Source organism: Anabas testudineus, chromosome 15, assembly GCF_900324465.2.
Source record: "Anabas testudineus chromosome 15, fAnaTes1.2, whole genome shotgun sequence".
NCBI classification, from domain to species: Eukaryota; Metazoa; Chordata; class Actinopteri; order Anabantiformes; family Anabantidae; genus Anabas; species Anabas testudineus.
Genome location: NC_046624.1, coordinates 8,427,447 through 8,453,581, shown reverse-complemented (window position 1 = coordinate 8,453,581; position 26,135 = coordinate 8,427,447).

The window sequence follows — 26,135 nt, the reverse complement described above, 5'->3', positions numbered from 1 at the left end:
CATGAATTATTCAATTAATAATCATGTTCAGCAGAATTATTTCTTAAGGGTTTGACTGCTCAGTGCAAGACCGGTTCTCCAGCATTAGATCCTATTGCTTGCCACACCACAGCATGCAGGGTCTCTTTTCAGCCCCGTAATGTGTCTGCTGAAGTGGACATGAGTGATTGAATTGGATAACCTCAAAACTCAAGGACTGGGATTGCTATTAGCTACTATATACTCAGAGGAGAAGCATTTCAGTCACTGTCTGTTGAGTCTTTTCCTCAGAGCCAATACACAGACATTGACATGCACACAGAAATATGTGAACCTATTCTGGAAGCAAAGCACATACTCAGGCAGTCGCACAGCAGCACTGCCACAACCAGCATCACAAGCAATAGACAACAAGTACTGAACCGTATCTTCTGCATAGAAAGAAATGAATACGTCTTATACAAACCAAATAAGCATGAGCCAAATCCCCCCTTTTTTTTGGTTCGCTCCCAGTGGGTCATGCTTGTTGATCTAAGGCTTACCAGATTTGAGTGTAAGATAAGCATATGCATGATTTCATTTCCATGCATGCCTCCAGTTTGAACACATTAAATATTTAAAGTATCCATCTCTCATCTGGAAATGTCATGTGTCAATAGTATTGAACACTTGAACTCTTGCCTGGGCTTGCTGTACTCAATACTGTGTGCTGAAACACTTCCTTACTGTCATACAGCAGAGAAAGATGTAGTAGAAAACAGAAAACTATAGTCACTCAGTAAAAAATCAAGCTGGCTGAAAACCGTTCTGACAAAATAGTTGAATGTGATAAAAACCTTGATCTCAGTAAATATCACTTTAATGCTAATCTACACAATCCTGAGCTTTACACACTCCACATCTGAAACCATCTCATTTTCATTTCTGTAGTGAAAAAATGTTGCCAGTTAATTAAATCAGTCAATCAATATTTTGTCGGATGTTATTGTCAGTTGACAGTTAGTTGTTATTGTACAAATGGATGAAATCATCTGTTTGTAATTGGCTGCCTGCAAAAATGCATTCTGCGTATAACACGATCACATTATCATAAAGTGATGTATGACCGCTTTAATGCTTTCTCTTGGCCACTTGAACCGGATCATGTTTGAGTTGTGAACCATGTGATACAGTGTATATTTAACTTTAATGGACACGGGGTCCTGGTGAGTGCAGAGTTTGCAGAATGTGGAGAGCCTGCCAACAACTACTGCAATCAGTTATGGCTGTGCCATTACTTAGGTAATGTGTTTCAGGTCAGCTCTTCGGCTGGTGTTGCTGGAGTGAGTTCAGGGGGGTGAATGTAATCTAGTTGAAAACCTCTACAGTTCCACCATGTTAACTCACAGAGGTTGAGGTATTGCCTGACTTTTGAAATGGATCATTTTCATAAGGAAAATCCAACACACACAAGTCAATGGACGTTTATGGACAGACACACCAAGCCAACATCAAAGAACCAGCTTCTGTAGGGGTGGGAGGGTCAGAGGAAACAACTGCTGGATGAAAATGTCAGTGATAAGTTGTTTCATTATTTGGGGCTTATCACGGGGTTGATGTGGATTGATTGGGTGGTCTATGGCTATGTGGCTGTATTGGTTATCCAACATGAGTGTCAAACTGTTCATTTGCCTTCCTTAGCGCCCTGCTCCACTCGTTTAGTCTGCCTCGCTTCTTTATCTTTGGTCTGAATGGGATCAAATTATGGATAAAATCCATAACACTAGCCATGGTTGTGAAATCAAGTATCCACAGTTGTGTTACCTAAATATTAGCAGGCTGCTTTTTAATGATAAATCCACATGGCACAATTATGCAATTGTTTCTGTTCCACCCTTTTGTCTTTGTGAATTTTCCCTAGGATCAATCTTGCATCTCCATGCAGCACATAAAGCCCCCACTACAGATATTAACACCCTCTGCAATGAGCCATCAGCTCCACCACTGTCGAGCTGCGATGAAGGACGTCTGTCGCGTCACCTCATGTCAGTTTTGACTGGACGAAAAAGCACAGAAAGGAGGACAGAAGAAATAACTCCATAGCAGCAGGGGGCGATAGTCTGTATTTTTAATAAGGGAAGTTGGAAGCACTAGGACTGCAGACAGGGCTGTAAACTGTGAACAGGCCACTGTTTGTTATCATTTTAACAACACCCTCGCACAACACAAGGTATGAGTTATGAAAATATTCTTGTATTGGAATGTACAGATGAGATGAAAAGTGCCTTCTGTGATATTGGCAGATATTTTAGTAAATAAGTTAGGTGGGATTTACTTACACTGAGTGTTTGTCTGCATGTCTGTGCAACGCTAGGCTTTTGTTATTAAGTGTGAATAATATTTAATGCTAATTCTATTATGGATTTGTTGGGCAATTGTTGCTGTGTGTGTGTGTGTGTGTGTGTGTGTGTGTGTGTGTGTGTGTGTGTGTGTGTGTGTGTGTGTGTGTGTGTGTGTGTGTGTGTGAATGTAAATTTCAGTTCTTTATAAATTATAATTTGTGGTTGAACACAGGCCAAAAGTAACATCAAAATTTGTGCTGGTACATTATGGAACAAGGGAAAATCTCATCCCCACGGTTCAGTTTTTGCATGTTGTCTTTGAGCTTAACTGATTAATTTTATCTCCACAGCTCCATATTATAACAGGACGCAGCAGGGGTAACCTTTTGGCAGCTATCAACCACGATGGGGCTCTTTGCCATTTAGCAGCCGTGTAAACCAGATTACCTGATCATTTAGTCTTCATTGGACAGGCGGCCTGGCTTCTACTATGTGCTCCTGCAGTGATCTCATTCTGTAAGTGTTAGCGCTGGGACGAGGTCCCAGATAGACCTGAATGCCAGTGTTAATCTCTGCCTGGGCCCACAGCCTATCACTGGGGCCTGTAATCTAACTGGGGTGATGTTGTTATCTTTGGTGGAGAGTACTCAGCCGTGGGTCTTGGCTCCTGCCAGGCGAGCCACTGTAGGCCTCCTTTGTCCATATGCAGCTTTATCCTTTGTTTTCTCCTTTCTAGTCCCTTGTGCTGTTTTCTTATCATTTTTATCTTTGCTTACTCCCTCACAAACACCCTGAGAGTAATACGATATAATTATTTTATGGTCACTAGTTTAATTATTTCCCATTTGTTTAAGTGAAATCTATAGTTTTGATGGTGGAGGCCAGAATCATGAAAGGAAGGAAAGTCGTTCAAGACTTTCTTTTATTGAAAGAAAACCTTTAATGTGAATTTAAAGTGACTTTTTTATGACATCATGGATCCTCCCAGTAAAATTGGTGTCAGGCCTCCTCTGTCTAATGGGATAGACAGAGCTCAAATTGTCCCACATTGTCGCAGGTAGATTAGCATTGGAGTCAATGGGACACCAAGGGCTTGAAAAAGCAGAAGAACATGACGACACGGGAATGAGAACAGGTTGGAGAGTGATGATGCCAATCTACCTCCCCCACCCGTCCCTGTGAATATAGACCTAAAGGTCAAAGTGATGTTACACTTTTAGTCTTTTTCACCCTTCTCATCAGACGAGGGATTCTCCATCATCAGCAGAGAGCCATTAAGGTGTCTCTTGCTTAATGGACTTGTCGGGAATCCATAGACAGACTCATGATAAATGGTAAATACTAAAAATGAAGATAGTTAGGTGTGGAAAGATGGTGCAGGAGGGTAGGGGATTGCCCATGAGTCCACATTGATTCACCTGTCAAATTGCAGAATCTAATCTCTCCTCCAACAACAAATTACTTCCACATCATCACTTTCATCAAAACCATAATCAGGGCATGTGAGAATGGCATATGCCGCATGCTTGTTACTGAGTGTTTTAAAATATATAGGCAGTATATAATGCTTGAGTGATGTATAGTGGAAAGTTGAGACCCAAGGCTATTAAACTGATGCTTGAGAAGGTTTATGAATGAACAATGGTGCTGAATAGTAGCGGGGATGCTAGTTGCTCAACACAGGCTGTTACTCTTCTTTATCACATAAGAATAAACCACTTCTCTGTAAATATGGGGATTGGAATTTGCAGTGTACCCTGCAGTGCTGTGAAAAATGTTTAACACACTCTTATTCTTTATTTATAGGGACACAGGAAAAACAACTACAAGGATGTGTGTACGATGCTCAGGGAGGGCAGCTGTTGCTCCTAGGACACCAATGGTCATCCGCGTAGTCAATTCAGGTAGAGAAATCAATACAGCATGCAGGAAACAACATTGTTTTTGCAGTAAGATTTCAGATTTGCCCAGCCTTTTCCTCGACTGCCCTTATTTGTGGAACTCTGTGGCATTAGTATACATAGCTGCACAACTCTAGTCTGCTCTGTCTGCACACAGTATACCTGTGTGCATTTCAACAGGACTTTTAATCTCGTCTCGAACTCATCTCTTTTGAAACATGTTCTCCCTGCGTTTCTATTTGATCATCTGAAAACTCGTTACACCCTTTAGCAATAGATCAAATATATTAAACTACAAGATACAAGAATATATTGTCATACAACTAGCCACTGTCTAAAATCAAGATGTCAAAGCTGCTTTTTTGGCAGGGTGCAACAAGATATAGCAAACATCTTTATAATTAACAGTACTGGACACTGCCAAAAAATCACATCCTGATGCCTCTTTTGATGTTTACGTACTTATGCAGTTTGACACATTTTCTGAAGTCAAGTTACAGTATGCAATTATACAACTATTTGTTATATATATGTTGTCATGTGATTTCCGTTGCAGCATCTGTTGGGTCTTAAAGCCTGCCAGACAACACCTTTGTAGTTTCTTTTGAACAGTCTTCAAATTAAGTGTAGTTTAATTTCCTATTTTCTTTTCAGTCCATTGCGTGTGTTTGCCTCGTTTTCTTTCCTATATTTTCAAGTTGGTCTTTTTTGAAAGATTGCCAACCACTGCCTTCCTTCTGTACTTGAGCTGGTGTCACATCCAGCAAGAGTCAGATAAAAATGTCCCCAACAGAGACCTAATGTTTAGAGCTGAGTAGCACAGTTCGGGTGTAAGGCAGATTTTAGCATACACAGGAGAGAATGGTTGAACTGACCGCCATGGTTCAACAGCTCCTTGCTGTTCATCGGATACCAGGAAGAACAGGTTGTCACTCTGTTTCCTTTAACCAGCAGCTTAATGCTAGGGGTCAAAGTCCTGCCACCACATCTCTGTCTTTTCTGACGGCAAAACTTGCTACTCTATTCCCATTTTTTAAATCTTCAGGTACCATGTCATGACAAGCTGGTCCCTCAATTTCCCAGAACATTGAGATATTGATTTCAAAGACCAGTCCTCAAGACTCTTTATAGAATATATTAAGGTATTCTTTGCCTTTTTGTTACTGTCTCTAGGAGCCCTGACATGGGCCACATGTGAATGTCAAGTCCCATTTGCCAAGTCTTCCAATGGGATTTTGACCATGCTTTGACAACACGAGTAGCTGACAGTCAACTTGATGGTGTACGACAGCATAGAGGAACTGTAGCAGACCTTCCCAGACTCAAATTCAGCGGCTTCATTTGGGTAAAAACAGCAAGGAAACTTAAAGGAGAATAACAAGCTCACCATTTTGACAGTGACATTTAAGCTAAGACAATAAAACAGCTTAATTTTGCATATGTTGGGCATAAGTTATACATTCAAGCTTCATCACATACACATCTTTGACCAACTACAAAAGACAGTGGAAAAATCCAAACTGGGGTAATGCAACTCAGTAGACAACATCACTTGAGTGATATATGAGCCTGTTTCTGTTTGTGCTGTGGGTAGATTTTGGGCTGACTGGTCTAAATGGCCTTAAGCCACCAATCAGTAAGTTCATTTTCAGAAAGCTTATTGTAAATCTTGTGATAAACTCTGTAGATTTACATACAATATGTGCAGACCAGGATAGGATGCGACATATTTTGTATATCAATAAACTATTATTACATTAAATATAAAAATGCCTGAAGACAGCATTTCAATTAGTTTTATGGGATAGGATAACAATGTTTCCAATGATTCTGACTCTGACTAGAAGGAAATAAAATCTGTTACTTTAAGTTTAAAGTCTGAGGCTGGGTGAGAGGCTGCATACTTAAAGTAGGGATACAGCCAAATGGTGTCTCCCTGTAGATTTGGGCCTGATCGTGACAAATGAAACAAGAGGATGTTCATGCAAATAGCACACAGTGATTCACCTTGCGATGTGCAACTTGGAAAATGGAATATCCTTGTAATTGAAAACATAAGTTAGAGCCTCCCTTGCCCCCTCTCGATTCCAAGACGCTGTTTCATCAAAGGAATCGCACTGTGGAAGAAGGGGACATGGCTTTCAAATGTTCTGACTGTTCCAATCTAACAGATTAATGAGTCACACAGGCCTATGCCAACTCTGCCCTAAGGAAAGGAGGACACACTATGCTCCATATCAATAAAAAAGGACCTTTCTCCATCAGTTCACAGATGCAGTGAGATGGTCTGTGAATGGCTGTTTGGAAAAGAGCTCATTTATATTGGAGTTTAGCCAAACAACTTTAAGCATAGCTTGAGGTATGTTTCCATATGTCACTGACTGTTTCACACTCTGCATTTAAGCGTCCTTTTCAGGGTGTAATACTATAAATCCTGACCAGAGCACAGCTACTGTTGGGAATGTATCTGGAAGTTTGTACAGAACCATACTCACTTGGCAAATTCAAAACACCTTAAAAAATGTTTTGGCCCCACAGTCATGTTTCTAAAAATAATGTAGCATTTTTGTGCCTCTAAGCTTAGAGCAAAGGCAGCACTTTTTAATGACCTTAGTTTGAGCTAGGGAGTTTGAAAACTTGTTTTTAACCATCACAGACAGACCCGTAGGGACAAAGAACACCATTTCTCAAAAGTGGAGTAGTTGTGAATTCTTGCAGTGTTTGTGACATACGTATAATAATAACCACTTTATTGATCCACTTGGGGAAATTGTGATTGGACAGCTACCATGCAGTACATATTGGCCCTACTACTGGGTTTCGCCGTCTTGTCCAGCGACAAGTAGCCATGTTTTGTCCATGTCACATTTGTTTAGGTTGCATATTGAATCACAACTGGCTTCCACAATAATTCATGTTCATGCAAACTTAAGCTTGAATTAGAGGTGAACCAAGATAAATCTTCCACCCTCAGCAGATGTGAATGAAACCACTTTGTAGTGTCGAACCTAAGTGAAGTAAAAATAAACAAAACACATTTTCAAAAAATTTGAGTCACCTGTGAGCGGTGGGAGGAGTGGGAGGGTGCTACATTACATTAGCATTGCAGTCGATGATGTCCCGCGAATATTCTGGAAAACACTCCATGACCTTCCGGAGTTGTTTTCTAGCATCCTCTGCATGTCCTTTTCTGTTGTCTGTGATCTGGCGGCTGGTCTGCTAATTGTCTGACATCCATCGGACACAGATGGAGTGGTACGGTGGCATAGTAGTTAGCACTTTGGCCTCACAGCAAGAATGACGTGGGTTTGAATCCACCCCTGAGTCCGTAGTCCAGTACTGTTTGTGCAGTGATGGAGTTAGGTGGAGTAGATGAAACAGTATAAATAATGGAGTTTGAAAAAGGTATGTGCATAGGGCAAAGGAAGAGTGAGGAGAGATTAATATCAGGCTAAGACAGCGGCAATGGGAGGCACAGAAAAAATATCAGTCCTAAGCAGAGAAAGGACAAAGCTATCGCACATTCAGCAACAACATGTAACTGTAATAACAGCCCCGACTATAAATTCACCACACAAACTAAAGAAATGACCATGTTGGGACCAATGACAGCAATTGCATTAAGTCATTTGACAGACGCATTTATCCACAATGACTTACAAAGCACAGGCAGGATAAGCACATGGAGGTTTTGCCTGAGTCGATATTCAAACCCTGGTCTCCTACATGCACAGCAGCGAGCTTACCACTATACTATCCAGCCATTTATTTATTGTGACTTGCTGCAGAGCAGAAGAAATCCTGTATTATAAAAAAAAAAAAATCAAAGCAAAATAGCAGCAAGCAAAGGGTGAGTTTAAAGCATTAATGTAAGCACAACACTGATGACTACAAATGTGGCCTCACGGCGTACGAGAGCAGTTTTTGCAGCAGCATCCTCTATCAGGTTGTCAATGAGGGAACAGTGACATTTCAGATGTCTTACCGGTTCATGCTCTGGTGCGCCTTGTGAGTGACAGTTCTGATGTGCCCACTGACAGACAACACAGCTCAAGGGTATGGAAAGCAGGGAGTCCCCTTCTTTTAAATCACCAAAGAAGTTCAAGCTCCGCCGGGAACTGATACGACTACAAAGTCAACTGGCAAGAAAAAAAAAAAAATGTCAGTCATAATATATACACACAGAAACTCAAAGTCTTCATGAATGTCAATGATTTATTACCAACTGGTGGCAAAAGTGGGATTTAGAGGCATTATTGTTTAACCACTTACTCAGCAGGATCATGACAGGCCTCCATTTGGCACAGAAAGAAATGGTAAAAGTAAAGACAGTATAAGCAACTTTGTCTTTTTTATGTAGCATCTGTTGTGATTGTTAGTATTTTTATTAGCATTGTCCCAATAATTCATTTATTTGTTTTGGTTTTTTTTGTTCAGTGTGTCGTATGTGGCCAGATCTGTGGTGTTAGTGTAGCATTGATGTGCATGATATGATTCCTATGATTTAAATATTTTACCATTTAAACCGTTCTGGAGAGCAGTTTCTGTATCTTGGGAATGACCTTAAAAAAACTATGTTGTGTCAGGCGAGCTCAACTCTAAACCAGATTTGAAGGTCATCTCACTGAAAGAATTATCAGACGCGGTCAACATGTTTGGGTGCTACACAGTTCCACTGATGCTTTCGAGTCCACTGAGGATCTGTCAGAAATTCAAACACTTCTGAAGTTAATTTTAAAAGCTTTTGTTGTCCAGATAAGAAAGGTCAAGGCCACACGCAGGATCATATTACTTTATAAATACATGCTGCTGCTGTGTTAATTGGATCTGTTTGTATGGCTGCATTCAACTTTTGCAGAAAGGTCTGACCTATAATGTGTACCAGAGGAGACTTCTGAGTAGAGCTGCCCAACAATGCTTATAAATGCATCACTTATATTATTATCTTCTCCCTAAATTCACTGGTTCTCAATGGAAGATTTTATTTGAGAACAAAGGCTGTTGTCTGTTTTCTGTAATCCCTTAAAATATCACGTCAAACTTTGTTTTGATGTTATTTGACATTTACTGTACGGGGTATGACATCATAAATAAATGTATTATTGATAATCACCAGTTGGAAATCGCCAGTTGAATGGGCTTATGGTCCATGATGGATTGAATAATGTGATTACAGCAGAACTTTAAAACTGATTATCCATGCACAGTAGCTAAAAGTGGATGAAGTCCAGATACAATATGTTTGGGGGTCTGTGCTCTGTCTGGTGCAGCAGGCTTTTAATGGACAATACAATATAATACACAAACAGCAGGGTATTATCAAAAGAAAAGAAAAAAAAAACCCTAAACATAACGTAATCTCATCATAGTTTCAATTTAATACTATTACCACAAATAAATCTCAGTGTTAGCATTGTTTTGTATGCTCAGCATAGTCTATTTAGAGGTACGCTCATCCCTACAGTATCATGTCATATGATCTACTAGAAAGAAAGGAAACCTATGAAAGCAGGGGTGGATCATAAAATATATAGTGCCTATTTAGAAGTAAATAATATGTAGAGAGATTTGTTTAGTTTAGTTTGTTTGCAATTTATATTGATGGTTTAGCATATACTCTGGTTATTTTGCTATATGCCAATGATATTTCTCCCCGGGTTCATCAGAGAGGCATGCTAATAAAGTTTCAACTGGAAGAACAATAAATTCAAATGCAGAGATCTCAACTTTCTTTGGAACTAAATCGTGCAATTCACCACAGACTAATGAGATTACTTCCGTTATGGAGTAAATTGCACAACAATATATTTATTTAAAGGGTAATATTAATACTATTAGGATGAGCTTAACAAATCTATGGAAAAAAAATGGTTACACGATGTAAGTCATTTATTGTAGAAAAAGCAAAATGAAAACACAAAAAATCTGAAAATCAGTCATGAAAGTCTCTGTAGATGAGACAAGGAATAGACGAAAACTTGTTGAATGGCATAAAACCAACAATACTGTATGCAGGAGAGAACAGAGCTCCAGTGGACTGAGGACGGGTGGGAATTTCAAGCAGGGAAGGACTGGCCCAGGTGCCTCCAGCTATACCCTGAATGATTCCACCATACATAACGTGTAAATGACCGACACAATGAAAAACAACTGGACCGATTAACTGGACAAATGTCTTAAGTTAACCAGTAAAATTAAGGTGACACGACTATATAAAGAGCTTTTGACGTACAAATCAGTGGCTAAAAGCATGAGATAAAATCCAGACCTGTATTTGTGTATGTTTTCGTAGATAGGAGAAAACCAGGCAATACCAGAGCACTCCGTAGAATAAAGAAGTGGATGACTGCAGGAAAGTGTATGATAAATATATAAAGAGGAAAAAAAAAAAAAAGCTGGTGAGGTGGGAGTTGAACTTGGCTGTAAACTGTGCTGGATGAATTGGTCTTTAGTCTGGATTTAAGAGGACAGCATCTGATTCCCTCAAAGTGGCGAGAAGCTTACTTCACTAGTAGGTAAAGACTCTGTATCCAGGTATTTTCTTTTCAATGTGTGGACGGAAGAGGAGCAGCGTCTGTGGGTAAAATATATGTTAGACTAGTGAGGCACAACACCAGCTAATGTCTTGTAGGTTTCACATAGGATTTACCATCAATTATGTGTACATAAGGGAGCCACTGAAGAGAGACTAAGGTTGGGGTAATGGATTGGTGTTTGCATGAAAACAGCTGCATAGTGATGCATTGTTTGTTGATTCTGGAGGAAACGAAAGTATTGATTCATTTCTCTGGGCCGTTAAAAGAATAATGCCCTATCCTTGAGATGTTTTGGTGGTGAAAAATTCCACTGAGTTGGACAAAACAGACAGTAACTTTTTGCCAAATAGGTGAAACGAAGGTCAAAGAAAGATGTATTTGTTGTTGATATACACTGAGTAAAAGTTTTTTAAGTTGATGTTCAGACTAAATCATCGTATATTCAAATGCACACAATCATATGTATGTACATCAAATAAGCACACATATGTATCTTTATTCTTACAATTTAAGTCAAAGGTCAGTACATTTGTCACACATGAGCATGGCTAATTTCCATAACACCTATATTCATTTATTTCCCTATTTGTTCATTATTGGTTGTTACAATGCCCCAGTTTGACAATATTATTTGCAGACATGTATGGGCTTTATAAACATAGGTAAATTTGTCAGACGTCCATGTTTTTATGATTGTCCTGCAGTCACTGTACATCCTTGCATTAGTATCAGCTCTACCATAATCACCAAGCTGTCAGAGGCTCATTTAGGAAAAGGTACCTCAGTCCTAATAATCATTATGTTGCTTACAGCTGTAGAAGAATAAGAAGTCTAAACAGTGCTGCATGCAGGGGCATCAGCACGACTCGATTAAATGAGATATCATTTCATACAAATGGCGCTTATGTGACTGTCAGAGCATAAAAAGGAAAACACCAAACATTTAATGGAGTGAGTCATACTTTTTGAATATTGTCCCTCAGGCACCAAAACTACTTTAAAGTTGAAATACGTATTAGACGGGCACAAAAGGTGCAAGTTTTTTTTTTTTGGGGGGGGGCAGTATTGCCTTCCCAAATTATCAATATAGTGATATCTTCTTTGAACGATCATTACATGTAAATTACTGTAAGAGCTTTACTAATTTTGGTGCCAATTCTATTCAATTCATGCTCTTACAAACTTATGCTATTAACATGTGATGCCAAGTCATGCACAGACTCTCATTCCAGCGCGTTTTCTCTTAACTGTTTAACTAGTCAACTATTTAGAATAAAAAACCTGAAAAATGCAGCAAAAAATAATTATATATAATAAAATGAAAATTACTGTAGAGCAGCTCATTGTTGGCTCACTGAAGTGTCTTGCTGTTACTCGTCTACAAAATTGTCAACAAATTGCGTGGAAGATGGCAGCTCCCCAGAGTGTGCTGCTTAATGTTCACTTCTTTGTTCAAAAGTTGTGCGCTTCTATGTTGTCGTCGTCTGAATTTGCTGCTCCTCGCTCTTCTTTTCACAATAGTGGAAAAACAATGAGAGTAAAGTGTCATCAATGTCATCAATTCATCAGCACCTATAATATCACAATTCTATCTAATGAAAATACTATTAAACAACCTATGTAACCAACTGCGATCCCCATAAATCAATTTCTATTCTATCAGTGTACACTAAATATGCTCACTTAGGTTGAGAAATGGTCTAATAATAACCTACATCAACAGTTGTCCAACAGCATGAAAATGAGCTAGAATATGTGTCATGTGACTTTATTTCAAAGTAAATATCCAGCGTACTTTTCTTACTTTGGTTCTGGGTTCACACTGAGAAGATTTGTCTGACATGATGTCTGACATGGTTTTAATATGCTTAGCTCTATACAATTCAGCAAGATTGTGCAAAGGTATCCATTTCTTTTATGACAACTTGAATGGTTCCAAGTTTGAGTATTTTCCCATTTTATATCATAGCTGCTACTACAGAGCATGCATATTTTTTCTCAGTGGAATGAAGTTGACTCATGTAATACACAAAGACGCCATCAAAGCCTGTTTGGTTGGGATTCAAAGGGAAAGACAGACCCCCGTGGGAAGCAGAGTCATATGGGAGAAAAGTTAGGCAGTGCCTTTGAAGCCTGAGTAAATGAGGCACTTTTGCTCATCTGGGGAATGGAGGAGAGAATGAGCGAGAGGATGCCTGTGATGCAGACAGACATACCTGCAGATGGATCATTTCACAGCAAGGACAAGTGCCATATCACTGCAGCAGCCTCTACATCCAGCAACTGATGTAGACTGAGGCGGGGAGGTATGAAATGAATTGTGCAACAGCGTTGGTTTGAGTGAATATGAATGATGGTCTTATTTTCATGTTTCTTCAGGCAGCAGTGAATCGAGAGCAACTTGGGGAATAAAGAAGTATGATCTTCTGGCAGAACAAAGCATGTACGTACGAAGTGAGGTGAAATGCAACTCGAGAGTCATAACGGAAAATCTGTACTTAACAGGCCTGCAATGATATTAAGCATGTGACAGCCAAAACAAACGAGAATCAGGTCCCAGCGATTGTAACACACTGCTGAGAACTCCACACACATTATCTCGTCTCCGGGACTGCCTGGTTGCTGTGCGTAAATTGGCACATTGAACACCAGGGTGCACCACGGCATATTGCAAATGCTACCAGGCGAGCTGCATCTCCACGACAATAAAAATGTTTTCAGACTGCAAGGCGCTTCAGTGTTTATGTGGCGGGTCCCTGAGAGAGCGTTCATCGTCCAAATTAACTGACATTTTGGTTTCCTCTTTTCATTCTGTTCAAAGAAACCAATTTTGTCATCCGGTTACATTGTCGTACAAGCGATTCATGTGCCACTGTGGATTAAATGCACTCGCAAACTACTGTAATGCCACCAGGATGGGTTCACACAGAAACCAACTAAATTACCTTCTATTCTATTGATACTGTACAAACTGATGTAGTCATATGGTTTAATGTACAGCTCAAGCTACAGGGTGTTGTCTCTTCTCTTATTTTGATGGATATTTTTCAATGGCACTAATTATTTTGTTTCTCATTATACCCTGTGAGAAGACTTGTCTTCCTCCTAATCTTCAGCAATGTGACATTTTGTGTAATTAATTCCAGTTGAGCTTTCTATTTCTGGCCTTTCATGTCTACTGAAAGCTGGATGGTGCAGTTTTATCACCTCTTGCTAACACATCCTCTTTGGAAGCCAGAGCAGTAGGCTGGAAGAGAGCAGCAAACTTTTAACATTTCCTAGTTGGGGACCTGAAAATCCAATGTGGCCAAAGCCTCGTTTGCATTGGTGCAATTAGAACTGAGCTTTATCTTAAGGTAAACAACACATTTTTTTTAATTGCTCATTTTGTTGAGGATGAATTTTGCTTTTAGACTAATTTTATTCTTTCTTAATCTGATATTCTTTTATCTAATTATATACGTTACAAACAAGTTCTACTGTACTTCCTCTTTTATTTATTATATACTTTAACACTGTGAAACAAGAGAGGAAAGAAAGAGTGAAAGAATGGCGATGGAGTATATTATTATTGCAGACCTGATTATGCCTTTTGGCAGCTGAGCCAATGGGACACCAGCCAACCTGGTTTCGTTTTACACTAATGCACAATATTCAGATGGGTCCTTTTCATGTCACTCAACTATTTCCTCATAAACAAGGCATTAACAGTTGTTAGGAAACTACAATGCAAATCTAAGCAGAATGGGTTTTGTATGTTTATCCTGAGTGGGGGATCCAATCCATGGGGATTGTTTGTAAATCATGAAGCAAGTCATTGGTCTGAATAATAAAACAAATTACAGATCACAAATTGAACAAATTATTATTAAATTACAATGGCCTGTTTTTGGAGACATATTATCTAATTCAAACTTACAAATGAATGATTAAATGTACTGTACACATAAACACTGAAATCAAAACACAAGGAGTTTGATGAATGGACAGTGATGTGCTGTAGTTGTCACTATTCCAACAGTTTCATGGGTTTATGCTTGAAATGAGTAATTATTGATCTCTTAATTAAATGAGGCTTAAAGCAACTGGTACAGAAGGCTAAAGAAACATCAAGCCTTTGAATGACAGAACTGTCTGCGTGAACACCTATTGCTTGAATTTATGGCGAGTTAGCTCTGTAATTGTGCGAACCATCTGCAGATGAAATAAAATAATAAAGAAAGGAGAGCAATGATAAGCAAAGGAGAAAGAAAGATGGGGGGCAGAGGAAGAACATCAAACTATCTGGAACTGCTGAGCTGTAATTTACTTGAGAGACGACAGGAAAGATACAAGCAGAAGTCTCAGACTGATAGCTTCTGGTTATGAGGGGAGTGGGACATCAGTTATCTGGTGGCTAAGTGACAGAGCGTGTTGATTGTACACAACACAGCCACAACTCTTCAAAGAGGAATGCTGGGTCTTAAATCAAAGAAAATTCCTGTCGTTTTTTTTTTTTTTTTTTTCTTGCCCTCCTTGCCAATTTTTCCTCAATATTTCTTCACACACACACACAGACATCACACAGCACCGTAGGTTGGCTTGTTTCACATTTAACAAATGACCAGACCAACACTTTGGCCCTCTCCACTGCACTATACATTTTCTATCTCAACACATAATATGTAAGATGTGACTCTGTATACTGCTCATGCCAACAGGAAGGTGTACAAGCTGTAGAATAATGATACCAGTGTCATGTGCAACCGCAAATACATCCTTTGCTCTATGTTTATATATATATTGTACATAAACACTTTGCGTCATTTGAATAAGGCAAACTGCTAGACCTTCCCGAAAAAGCACTCGACACAAGCGTCTGTGCTATGATATCAAACAAAAGCCAGTGTTGTCCCACCAGCTACACAGCAGCAGGCAGCAGCTCCCATGGCTGAAAGCTTGAATTGGGTTGTCAGTGCAGACTTGAAGGAGTAGCACTGGGCCTCAAGCAGCAATTATCAGACTGGCAGCTGCTGATAACTGCCACCAGACAAAACAGGACCGTGAAATATTACCCCTCTCCGCTCAACTTTTTTCATTTTCACATCCTCTGCTCTTAACGCCTTTGCTGCCAGTCCTGCAGTAGACGGACTACATGTGCTCAGCTCGACTTCACTTTGATACGGTGTCATTGGGTTATGATTCCCTGCTAACCTAAAATGTTTTTTTTTTTTTTTATAATTAAGCAATTTTCCAGGCACTTGTTTTAATGATAAGACTTTAGAATTTCAAGGATGGATGTGACCTCGGACTGCTTCAATTTCACTCTCAGTAAAAGTCAAATAACGTGGCATTAAAAAATTACATCACCCCATCCACTGCAAACACTGCTATCACAAAAATGGCTGCTCAACACACAGAGGCTTTAAAGCTTTATAGCAATGGAAAAATATTGAAATCTCTGAAGGCATATAGATTTGCTCTGTACTTGTTCAGGGTCCTACCCGTTCGGTTAAGTGGTCAGTTCAGGCTAGATAAACTGTGGCGTAAAACAGAACCTTTAAGTAGTTTAAATCTCTAAACATATAGCATATTGTTATTAAAGTGGTAATTTAAAGATTAGAAAGTTGTAAACTCACTGTACATCGACGAACACATCTGATAAAGCACACCTATTTGTATCTCATTACTAGTCGCGATAGCTACAACAGAAAACATGCACACTCTATCCTAAACCAAATTTAACATGATGCCCTGGCTTCATCATCCATTATCCATGGATTTGAAGTTAATTGAGTGAAACTTTTCCTTATCTTTAATTTAAAGTGAATTAAATTTGGGATAGATGAACTAAAGGATTAGACAAGCTCTGAAGGTGACCTTCTCCTCATTCTACCGCCGAAACTATCTTTTCTTTCTCCACAGTGTGACTTTTGAAGAGTAAGAAAAGAAAAAGAAAGTGTAGCGTTCCAGAGAATCTGTCATTTAATATCATTATGATTGAGCAACATGTTCTCCAATGATTAAACACACAAAAAAAAAAAACAGTATGTGTATTGGATGTGACTGATTTGTTAGTGTATCGCAGTCATTCCCTCTGAATTTAAACATTCTTACTCTTATTTGTTTTCGTTTTAAAATCTTTATGAAGTCGATTGTGCAGCTGACTGCATGACACACAAGCTCTGTTTCTAACATTTTCATCTTCGTGGCTAAAGTCACTCGTCTTTTCTTTCCCTATCTTTTTATTGTCTTTTTTAGAGGTTTTCCAGTGCGGTGCTACCTTGAGTGTCTGTTTTGATTTCTTGCCGAGCTGAGAAGATATGTGATCTGACTTATACCTGCAGACAGGGCAGGAGCCAGTGTCCTTTCTAAATGTGTTGTCCTTGTCCACATTTCTAGGTGAACCCAAAGGCAGTCGCACAGCCTCAAAGTTTTCAATTTGTCTTGTTTGTTCCTCTTACTGTTGTAGTGACGGTCCAGTTAGCTTTGGGCAGAACACAATGTACTGCTAATTATTTTACATATGGAAACATGTCATCATATACAGTAACTAAGACAAGGTTATGTACTGAAGCTACATTAGTTTTACAGTAACACTCTAACCCACGATATAGACTGAACACTGTCACCACATATGACTTTATGGTATTAAAACATAAACATTTGGAATTGGAAACAGGACTAATCAAAAGCTATTTTTATAGGCTACTTCAATACTTGGTCATGTTTTACATTATAGTCTAATTCAAGCAGTAAGAAATATGTGTTTTTTTTGTCACACCACTGAAAAATATTTTGTTGACCACCAATTCAGGTGTGAATGATTAAACTAACAAGCCAGCCTATAAAAATTAGGTTTCAAAATTATGACAAAATGAGGATTACTCTCTGCTATCAAAGGATGGAGCTGTGTCTTGTGTAAAAGAGGCACAGCAGGTTGCTACGAACTAACGAACAACGCAATAGAGTAACAAAAGGGCTAAATAGGAAGTGGCTGTACAGGAGTGAGACAGGGACAAAACAAAGGAAAGAAAACAGAAACAAAACCAACTGAAAGGGGCCGAGGCAGGAATCGTAACAGCAGGTACCTAACGTGAGAATATGTTTGGTCCATATTCATAAAACTTACTCATGCTCTCTTTAAAAGTCATTTCACTGCACTGGTTGTAAGACACGTTCAGTCCTCCCTCTCTCCTCTGGATATGTCTGAGTTCTCCGACAGCTGTCGACTCACACCAGACACCAGAAATTATGAAAAACTCTTTAATGTTCTTCAGCTTGACAATTGAGTACTACATCATTTTCAGACTTTTGACATACTGTATTTTCTGCAAAATGTTTAATGCGTTTACCGAGAAATTGGTGTTTTTATTTTACCCAGCCTTTAATATTAAGCTTATTTCTTAGATTGAGAAATATCCTTCTTGAATACGTTCTTACTTTTATATTCTATCATGATATACAGTAAAACATTCGTACACAAAGGTTTGGTCGTACTGGCCAGAACTAGTTCCAGATAGCTCAAGTTTTTTTTTCATCCATTGCTTAGAAGCTTCTCAAATGCAAATCAGTGCCACCGAATGCTCTACCCACTGATGCGTATGAATGATGTCTATATGACAGAGCTTTTTCATCATGTTTTTTTCTACTGGTATAATCACTGCACTGCCAGTGTTTTATGAAGCTAGTCTGTTAGGCAGTCTGTTAGATTTTGTCACCCAATGTAATTTTCTGTAGCAAATGTGATTTGTAATGGGCACATCCCACTTCCAACCCCCGGTGACAGAAAAATTGTAATTGTAACAACTCAAGGTACTTTTCCTGCACTAGCGGAGATATATGAATCACTCTTCAAAGTAGAGTGCCAAAGTTATTCATTTTAGAATTGCAAGTCAAAATTTATTTATTGAGCACGTTTGAAACATCGGGATTTGAAGTGCTTTACAAAGAAAAGAAATAGGAAATAAATTAATGAACGGAGAAAAGTTGTGAGAGAACAGATTAAACTTATCTTGATGAGACTCAAAGGCAGTGATAGAGGAGATGCGACTAAGAGGCATAAACTCTGGATGCAGCAAAGGCTCTGTCATCTCTGGAATTTCGACTAGTCATCTGGATCACTAGAGCAGTGATCCAGATGATGATGTGAAGGGTGTAGGTGTAGAATATAGATTTAGGACCCTTCTACTTTCCACATAGGTTGGATCAACAAATGACATGATTGCAGCACATTTACACAGTTGCTTTGCTGATTGCAAACTAAACCAATCCCATTCTCCACAAGGAGCGTTAAATATCATGAAGCCAAATTATTTTGTATGTTATTAGGGTAGAAATATGGTCGCAGAGGGCAAAAGTTTGTTTAGGAAAATAATTTAAGGATGGAATTATTAAAAGATGATTCAGATGATCAGCTTGGAGTTGAATAGACTGCATGGAGGCACTAAAATAGTAATTACCATCACCAGTACTCCCCTGGTGCTGCTGTTGAGGATTTGTAACTCCCTTTTTGGTGAGGTTAGATCCTCATTATAATTACATGTCACTTAAGTATATGCAGCTGTAAACTGGAGCACAATAACAGGAAAAGTAATTAGTGTAGTAGAAATGATTAGAGGTGAACTTCAAAATCATTGGGGGGAGAGTCACTATTTCATCAAATCTATGAACAAATACAGCAAATAATGGAAAGACACTCGCTTTTACACCTGGCTTTAGATCCGTGAAACTAAAACTACATATAGTTTAATGCTAAGTTGGAAGTTGTTCTATAGCTAGAAGGCAAACTAAAAATAACAATCAAATACAGATCAGATTGATTTTGAGTTGTTTTTTAAGGGGTATAAACAACTGAGTTTGAGTTGGAGAAAGATCTCATGGCTGGTATAAATTGTAACATGTACTGTTACATGGGAGTAAACCTAGCACTCAGATTATTAAAGGCAATCTCTTGTTCAAAACAGCCGTCGAGCTGCTGTACGAAAATCTCCCTGTCTGTCAGCCAGGTTGTGCAACAGACAAACGAGCTAAATAACTGATGAAATGGTTCCTACCTGCTTTGGTAAGAGTTTTATGAGCTGAAATGATCAAAACATTTGAAGAGGTACATGTAACACATCAGGCTCCCTTTGGACAATTCTGATTGGTTTATGAAATGTTAACAACCCAATATGCAGCCTGTAGCCATGGTGCAAACATATCAAGAAGACACCATAGAGCTGTGAAGCCTTACTGAACCAGCTCATTATCTAATTGTCTTTTTTTTTTTCTGCCATACGATTAATCATCCTGCAATATATTATCGCAATAGATACATAATTACACCAGTATTTAATAGCTCAGTCAGAGCCTCATTTCTGAAAACTGAGATGTGAACATCACCACTCCCACGCTGGGCACAGTATGAATTTTGTATCTGTAGGGCACAAATGTACATTTAAGTCTAAGTACAAGCGTCAATGAAAAAGAACCCACTTTGAATTGCACAGTACTTCAAAAATTAAAAAGAAGTTTTCAAACAATACAGCACAGTTGTATATTTTCTGATAGCGACAACTGAATAATCCCTTCACTTGTAAATATTAAAGTTGTGAACATACAGTATGAAATACACAACATAAACCGACACGAATAACATCATGTAATATGTGTAGTATATGATATGAGCTAGTATAATTTGTATCATGGAAAACACTAAACAACCAGTCAGTGAATTCACAGGTAACTGGTGCTGGGAGAACATGCAGATGTGTTGTTTTCATGTACAACGTGATGCCCCCTGGCTTCTGATTGTGGTTGCGCATATATTTTCCAGAGAACTTCTAAAAACACATAAAATAAAATTTATTTTTATCTTTTTTTTTTTTTTGAAAATAACAAAACAAAACACTCAAGTCAGTGTTTGCTTGCTACATTGTACATCATAGTAAATCACTGTAATAGACCTGAGCAGTGTAAGAAACGGCTTTGTGGTGTTTGAACAGTGTTGCATATCATCATCAACAAATAATATTCACAAGTTTGAGGAACATAAGAACTTCACTGTTAGACTTCATCCTTTTACAGTTTGCTAGAATGAATAATTCTACAGATGTACTCTTCTGCTGGAATGCAACTTTATTAAAGATCACTCTCAAATAATCTCCTCTTTAAAGAGAATATTCATTAGGCCACAGCTTCACAAATTTCACATGGTTCGTGTGATGTTTGATTTGATTTCATCGTTAGACCAGGAAACAATCAGCACTTCTCGAGTATAATTCAAATATCAGGGAATTAATCAAAGCCCTAATGTCATCGGCGGTGCACATCACTCACTGATTTGTATTTTAACATGCATCAAGCCAGGTGAAATCAATTTAACAATGTCATAATTACTGCTAATGCCACACGGGCACGAGGAGAGATGAGTGAAATGAGTAATCTTCATTTTCTTTAGCTACAAGCTGAACGGAGCTCTGTTTTTTAACCGCTCCATTTGCACATTATACAGAGGTGTACCTTTCCTCTTCTTTACCTGATTTTGGAATTAAAGGTTAACAGTAGGTTCGCTCGATGCCGGCGCTTTTATGCTTTGATAATGACTTGACTGTTGCCTAGAGGTAAACAGGGTTGATGTTTGAGGCCTCTGCTTCGGGAGGAGGGTCATGAAACACAAGGTCATCCTGCTGCCCCCAGAATAGACACTGTAACCTGAGGTTAAACTGCAGACGGCGAACTGAAGGCAAAAACTGGTCTTTGAAACCGATATATTCCACAGTAGCAATTAACACAGGGCTAGTTGTGTGTTTTGTTTTCCTGTATAAGATACTTGTGAGCTGGTTTATCATGTTGCATCGGTCACACTGGCAATAACTGTCCTTCAACAGAAAGGAAAAGTTACACCCCATAATAACGAATGTTTCTAAGTTACTCTTGACTGCTGCCTGTGATATTGTTTTATTGCAGTTATCCTCTTGTTTGTGGAAAATCATATTTTCTTCAGGCACTATTCCTTTCATCCTCTTGTGGCATCATTAGCTCCACAGATGTCCCTTGTGTAAACGCAGAGAGAGGAAGACTGAGTTCAAGTGAGAAAAAGAGGGAGACCTTGTTGTCACTGTCCCATAGCTGCTGATGGGTTGACTTTAGATTGGAGGAATCTGCTGTACAATGTGTATTGAAGTCATTTAATGCAATGTTGCATTAAATGACTCGTTTTAATACAAATTTCAGAGAATTAAGAACTTTATATAGTAAAAACATGTGGCCCTGCTTTATGATTAAACTCTTGCATACTTTAAAGAATACCAGCAAGGCATGCAACACAAACTGAGAGCCAAGTTAAAAAAAAAAATATCTGGTGATATTTCTGGTAGTTATCTGAAACTAACAGTGTTTGTAGGGATAATTTGGAGGCTGTGATGTGTGAAGCCAGTAACCACAGTTTTTTTCTCAGTCAAAAAGTCTGTGGATACTAGATACATATATTGTATCTTATAATTTTTATAGAATAAACAACTATTCTTTGGATTATTTTTTGAATCATCAGTGCCTCTCAACCCAGGTCACGGCACTTGGTGACATAAATTTCACAGATACATGATGTCCAATACATTTAGGTGCTCAATTGGATTTAGGTCAGGGAAACATGATGACCGGGAAAGGCATTCTTTCTTCTGCTTCTTAAACCGTTTTGGACAGATTGATCAGAAACATGCCTGCTGTAGCCTGGTTAAGGGTCATTTTGTAGGGCTCTCACCGGGCTCCTCCATGTTCCTCCTTGTGCAAAAGAGCAGATACCGATCCCACTGCTGGGTTGTTGCCCTTCTACACCCATATCCAGTTCTCCCGGTGTAACGGCTGGTTTCCCTGGCGTCTCCTTCATGCTCTTCAGTCTGTGTTTAGAGACACAGCAAACGCTGTTGTACTATTGTCAGTAATACACTGCTAAATCAATACATACTCTTATTGTCATCGATGTTATATGCTGGCATTATTGTGAACTACACACACCAGTGGAATCTGCTTTCTGGCCTTTTGAAAGGCAAAAACCGAACTGGACCACCCAATGTAAACATCTCGGTCATGTTGCAGCTCTGAATGAAAGGTTTCCTAGAGCGCTGAGACAGCCAGGACCACTGCTGCTCAGATGGCAGAAATGTTCTTGCAATTTCATGCCAAAATAGATTCCAAATTGTGCCACTTGATTTGCATAAACATGACTTTAGATGTGCCACTGTTTCCTCCTCATGCAAGAGGAGCTGTTTGAAATAACAGTTACATCATAGTATCTTTGGCATACCCCAAGTATTATTCTGCTTTAGTGAAATCCCACATTTGGATTTACTTATTAGCATGTGTAGATGAATGGCTAAAAGGAAAACACAATGTAATGATGGTAAGTGTAGATGACAACCAAGATCCAAAGAACAAATCTTTACCCGAACGGCTGCCTTTTCTGTTTCCATTTGTTTTTCTTTCCTTTTTACCTCTTGGCAGAGGTGAAGATAATCTACAGGAACAATGTTTTATTGGTAACATTTTCCTGTTGTGAAATGCATTTTATTTACATTTTATATCAAACTGGGACTTATATAATGACTGATCAAGTCCAGTGTCGAAGCAGGTCCCAGATCTGCAGCATTGCAGGCATCCAGGGATTCTTCCCAGTGTAGCGCTCTCTTTTTTATTCCAGCACTTGGTTTCTCCCCTAAGTCTCAAGAGCTTCCTCGTTTTTTTTGATTTTCTGTTAATTAGCCTTCATCAGTTTCTCCTAGTGCATGTTACTCTTGGTCGTGCAGGCTGATGGTATTTCATTTTCTATAGCCACGTTCAACCATACAAACTCACAGTACTGGACTGTCTTGGCTTGCTGTTAATCAAAAACATAGAGACAGATCTTTTCATTTCCTTTGGAAATACTAAATGAGATCGGATTAACCCAACCAACTAGTACTGTATTAATACATGCATGTTAAATAATCTTACTCATTTGTATGTCCATAAAGAGATTATTTATATTTTGTGTTGCATCCAATTCTATTAAAAGATGATGTTATAAAAAATCCAGATATTTGGAGCCGATGTCGTTGTAAATTACATTCCAATAGTCCAAAGCATTTTCATAGTGTTGGTCTTCATGATGATATTCTTAAGGTTGTTCATTTTTTTTGTTTGGTTTACTGAGGATCTGTTGCTTGAACTCTCCACATTTTAATTGTAAATTTTATATATTTAAAAAAGTAATAGTAGTTCTGTGTCTAGAATTTATTGCTTTAAACCAAAAATGTAGTACAGATACATGTGACTGGATCAATGTCCTTGTCACTTCATTCAGGGCTTCTAATGCAACACGTTGAAAAGAGGCTTATCAGTCTGTGTTATTTTACCTGATATATTAGTTCCTATCATGTTTTCTATTTTATTAGGGTGGTTAAATAATCATACAAAATATGTTTCATACTTTCTCAACATTTTCATAAAATGTATTTTAAATCGCACAGTTAAAGAATGCACATGTTAACTTTGGTATAAAGCACAGCTCAAACTTTTATTAATCAGACAAAAATACAAGGACGTGATTTTTATTATTGTAATATTTACTGACCAGCTACATTGTATTTTAGAAAGATTGTCAAATTTACACTTTAATGCCTGCAAGACTCTCCGAATCTCTCTTTCCTTTTTATTACACTTTAATTGTTGGGGAACTGACGACACTTACTGTTGAAGTTTTGTAAGTGGAATATTTGCCAGTTTTTCCTGGGGCCAAGAATTGAGCTTCTCAACAGCGCATGGTCACTTTTCAATGATGCACAAGGTATTTTCATGGGAGCGATTTGGACTGTAGACAGGCCAAGCAGGTCAAGCACTCTGTTTTTAGGAAGCCATTTTGTTGTGGCACTTGCAAAATGCTGAAATATCTATTGACTTCCTGTGAAAATATGTTGTCTTTATGTCTCTCTAAACTCTACTGAGAGTGAAACTATATGCCTCTGCATCAATGGTACATACGCAAGTTATTCAAGCCGTGGGCACTGATGCGCCCCCGTATCATCACAGATGCTGGCTTTTCCACCATTCACAGTCTGGATGGCCTATTTCGTCTTTGGCACCAATAATAACAAGCTGAATTGTGGATTTGTCTGACCACAGAACACAAATCCACTGTCTTTCAGTCCATCTGACATGAAATCAGGCCCAGAGAAGACGGAGGCAATTTTGTACGGATAGGTTCAGGATGCCTTTCTGGATTGGGTGGTGGACTGTGTTGGACTGAATACCTGAATTTATTCAAAATATTAGGTACTGTAGTTGGACAAAGCCCTAATGCTCTGAGCCAAGACCCCATCTTTCTTTGCAGGGACTGATGCTGTGTCTACACAGAAAGCGTAGTGTGAGCAACATTTCAGTAGAGCAACAGCAGCAGCTTTTGCTCCTATACAAAGGGAAGGTCATTCATGTTTTGGTAGTGCTCAGAGCCCAATATAATAATTGTGGTTACGCATGTAAATGGAGGAAAATAGCACTGAAGCCTAGAATCAGCTTTGGGTCACATCCACATGTGTGTAGTGCGAGTGATGTACAAGCCAACAACCAGACTGGTCAGACATGGCTTGTACAACCAAATATTTGTTCCCCTCCATCTTATGGAAAATACATAATAGAGCTATTTATGTATACCACTGTCTTTTATTGTATGTTAATAATAAAAAGGTGACTTTACTTCAGTTTCTGCTACAGTAGATGCAGTATCTAAGTAGATAAATGCTACTTCTCTTTTCTTTCCCTCAGTTTCCCCCCTATTATCAGCAGCTTGCAGAAAACTGTCCACAATGCTGGATTCCTATGAAGATGCTAACCACCGCTGCTTAATTATAACATAGTTTAGCTATAACATGGTGTAACGGTTGTTTCTAATGTATTTACTGTCACCCCTAGAATATGGAAGCAATTACTTTTGCTGATTATCCAAACATGGCATTTCAGTGTCTGAAAGTTTTGCCTGTATGACTTCTCTTTACACATTTCATGGTTGAGATGCCAGCAGTAATTAGTGTTACCAAATCAGCATCCCTGAATGTTAAGCAGAATTATGCTGAATGAATAAAGACGCTGCGTGATTAAATGGTGTCTAATTTTCATTGTTTAATCCACAGCCAGTGCTAGCATCGGACCACACCTCAGTGCTTGTCGTGTAAATAGAGCCCTTTTTTAATACAGTATCTTATTTGATAATAATTAGCTGCCACTGTAGTGTAATTGTGTTTTGATAAGCAAATTCTCAGCAGATTTGAACGTGTGACATCGTTGGATGTGTTTTGTTTGCCTTGCTTGTCAGCTGCTTTGAGCCCTGCCAGCTTTGTGGCCTTTGTGTCAACCAAAATAAATAAATGACTAAGATTATCCAAAAGGATGGTGGGTTTGTCCTCTCA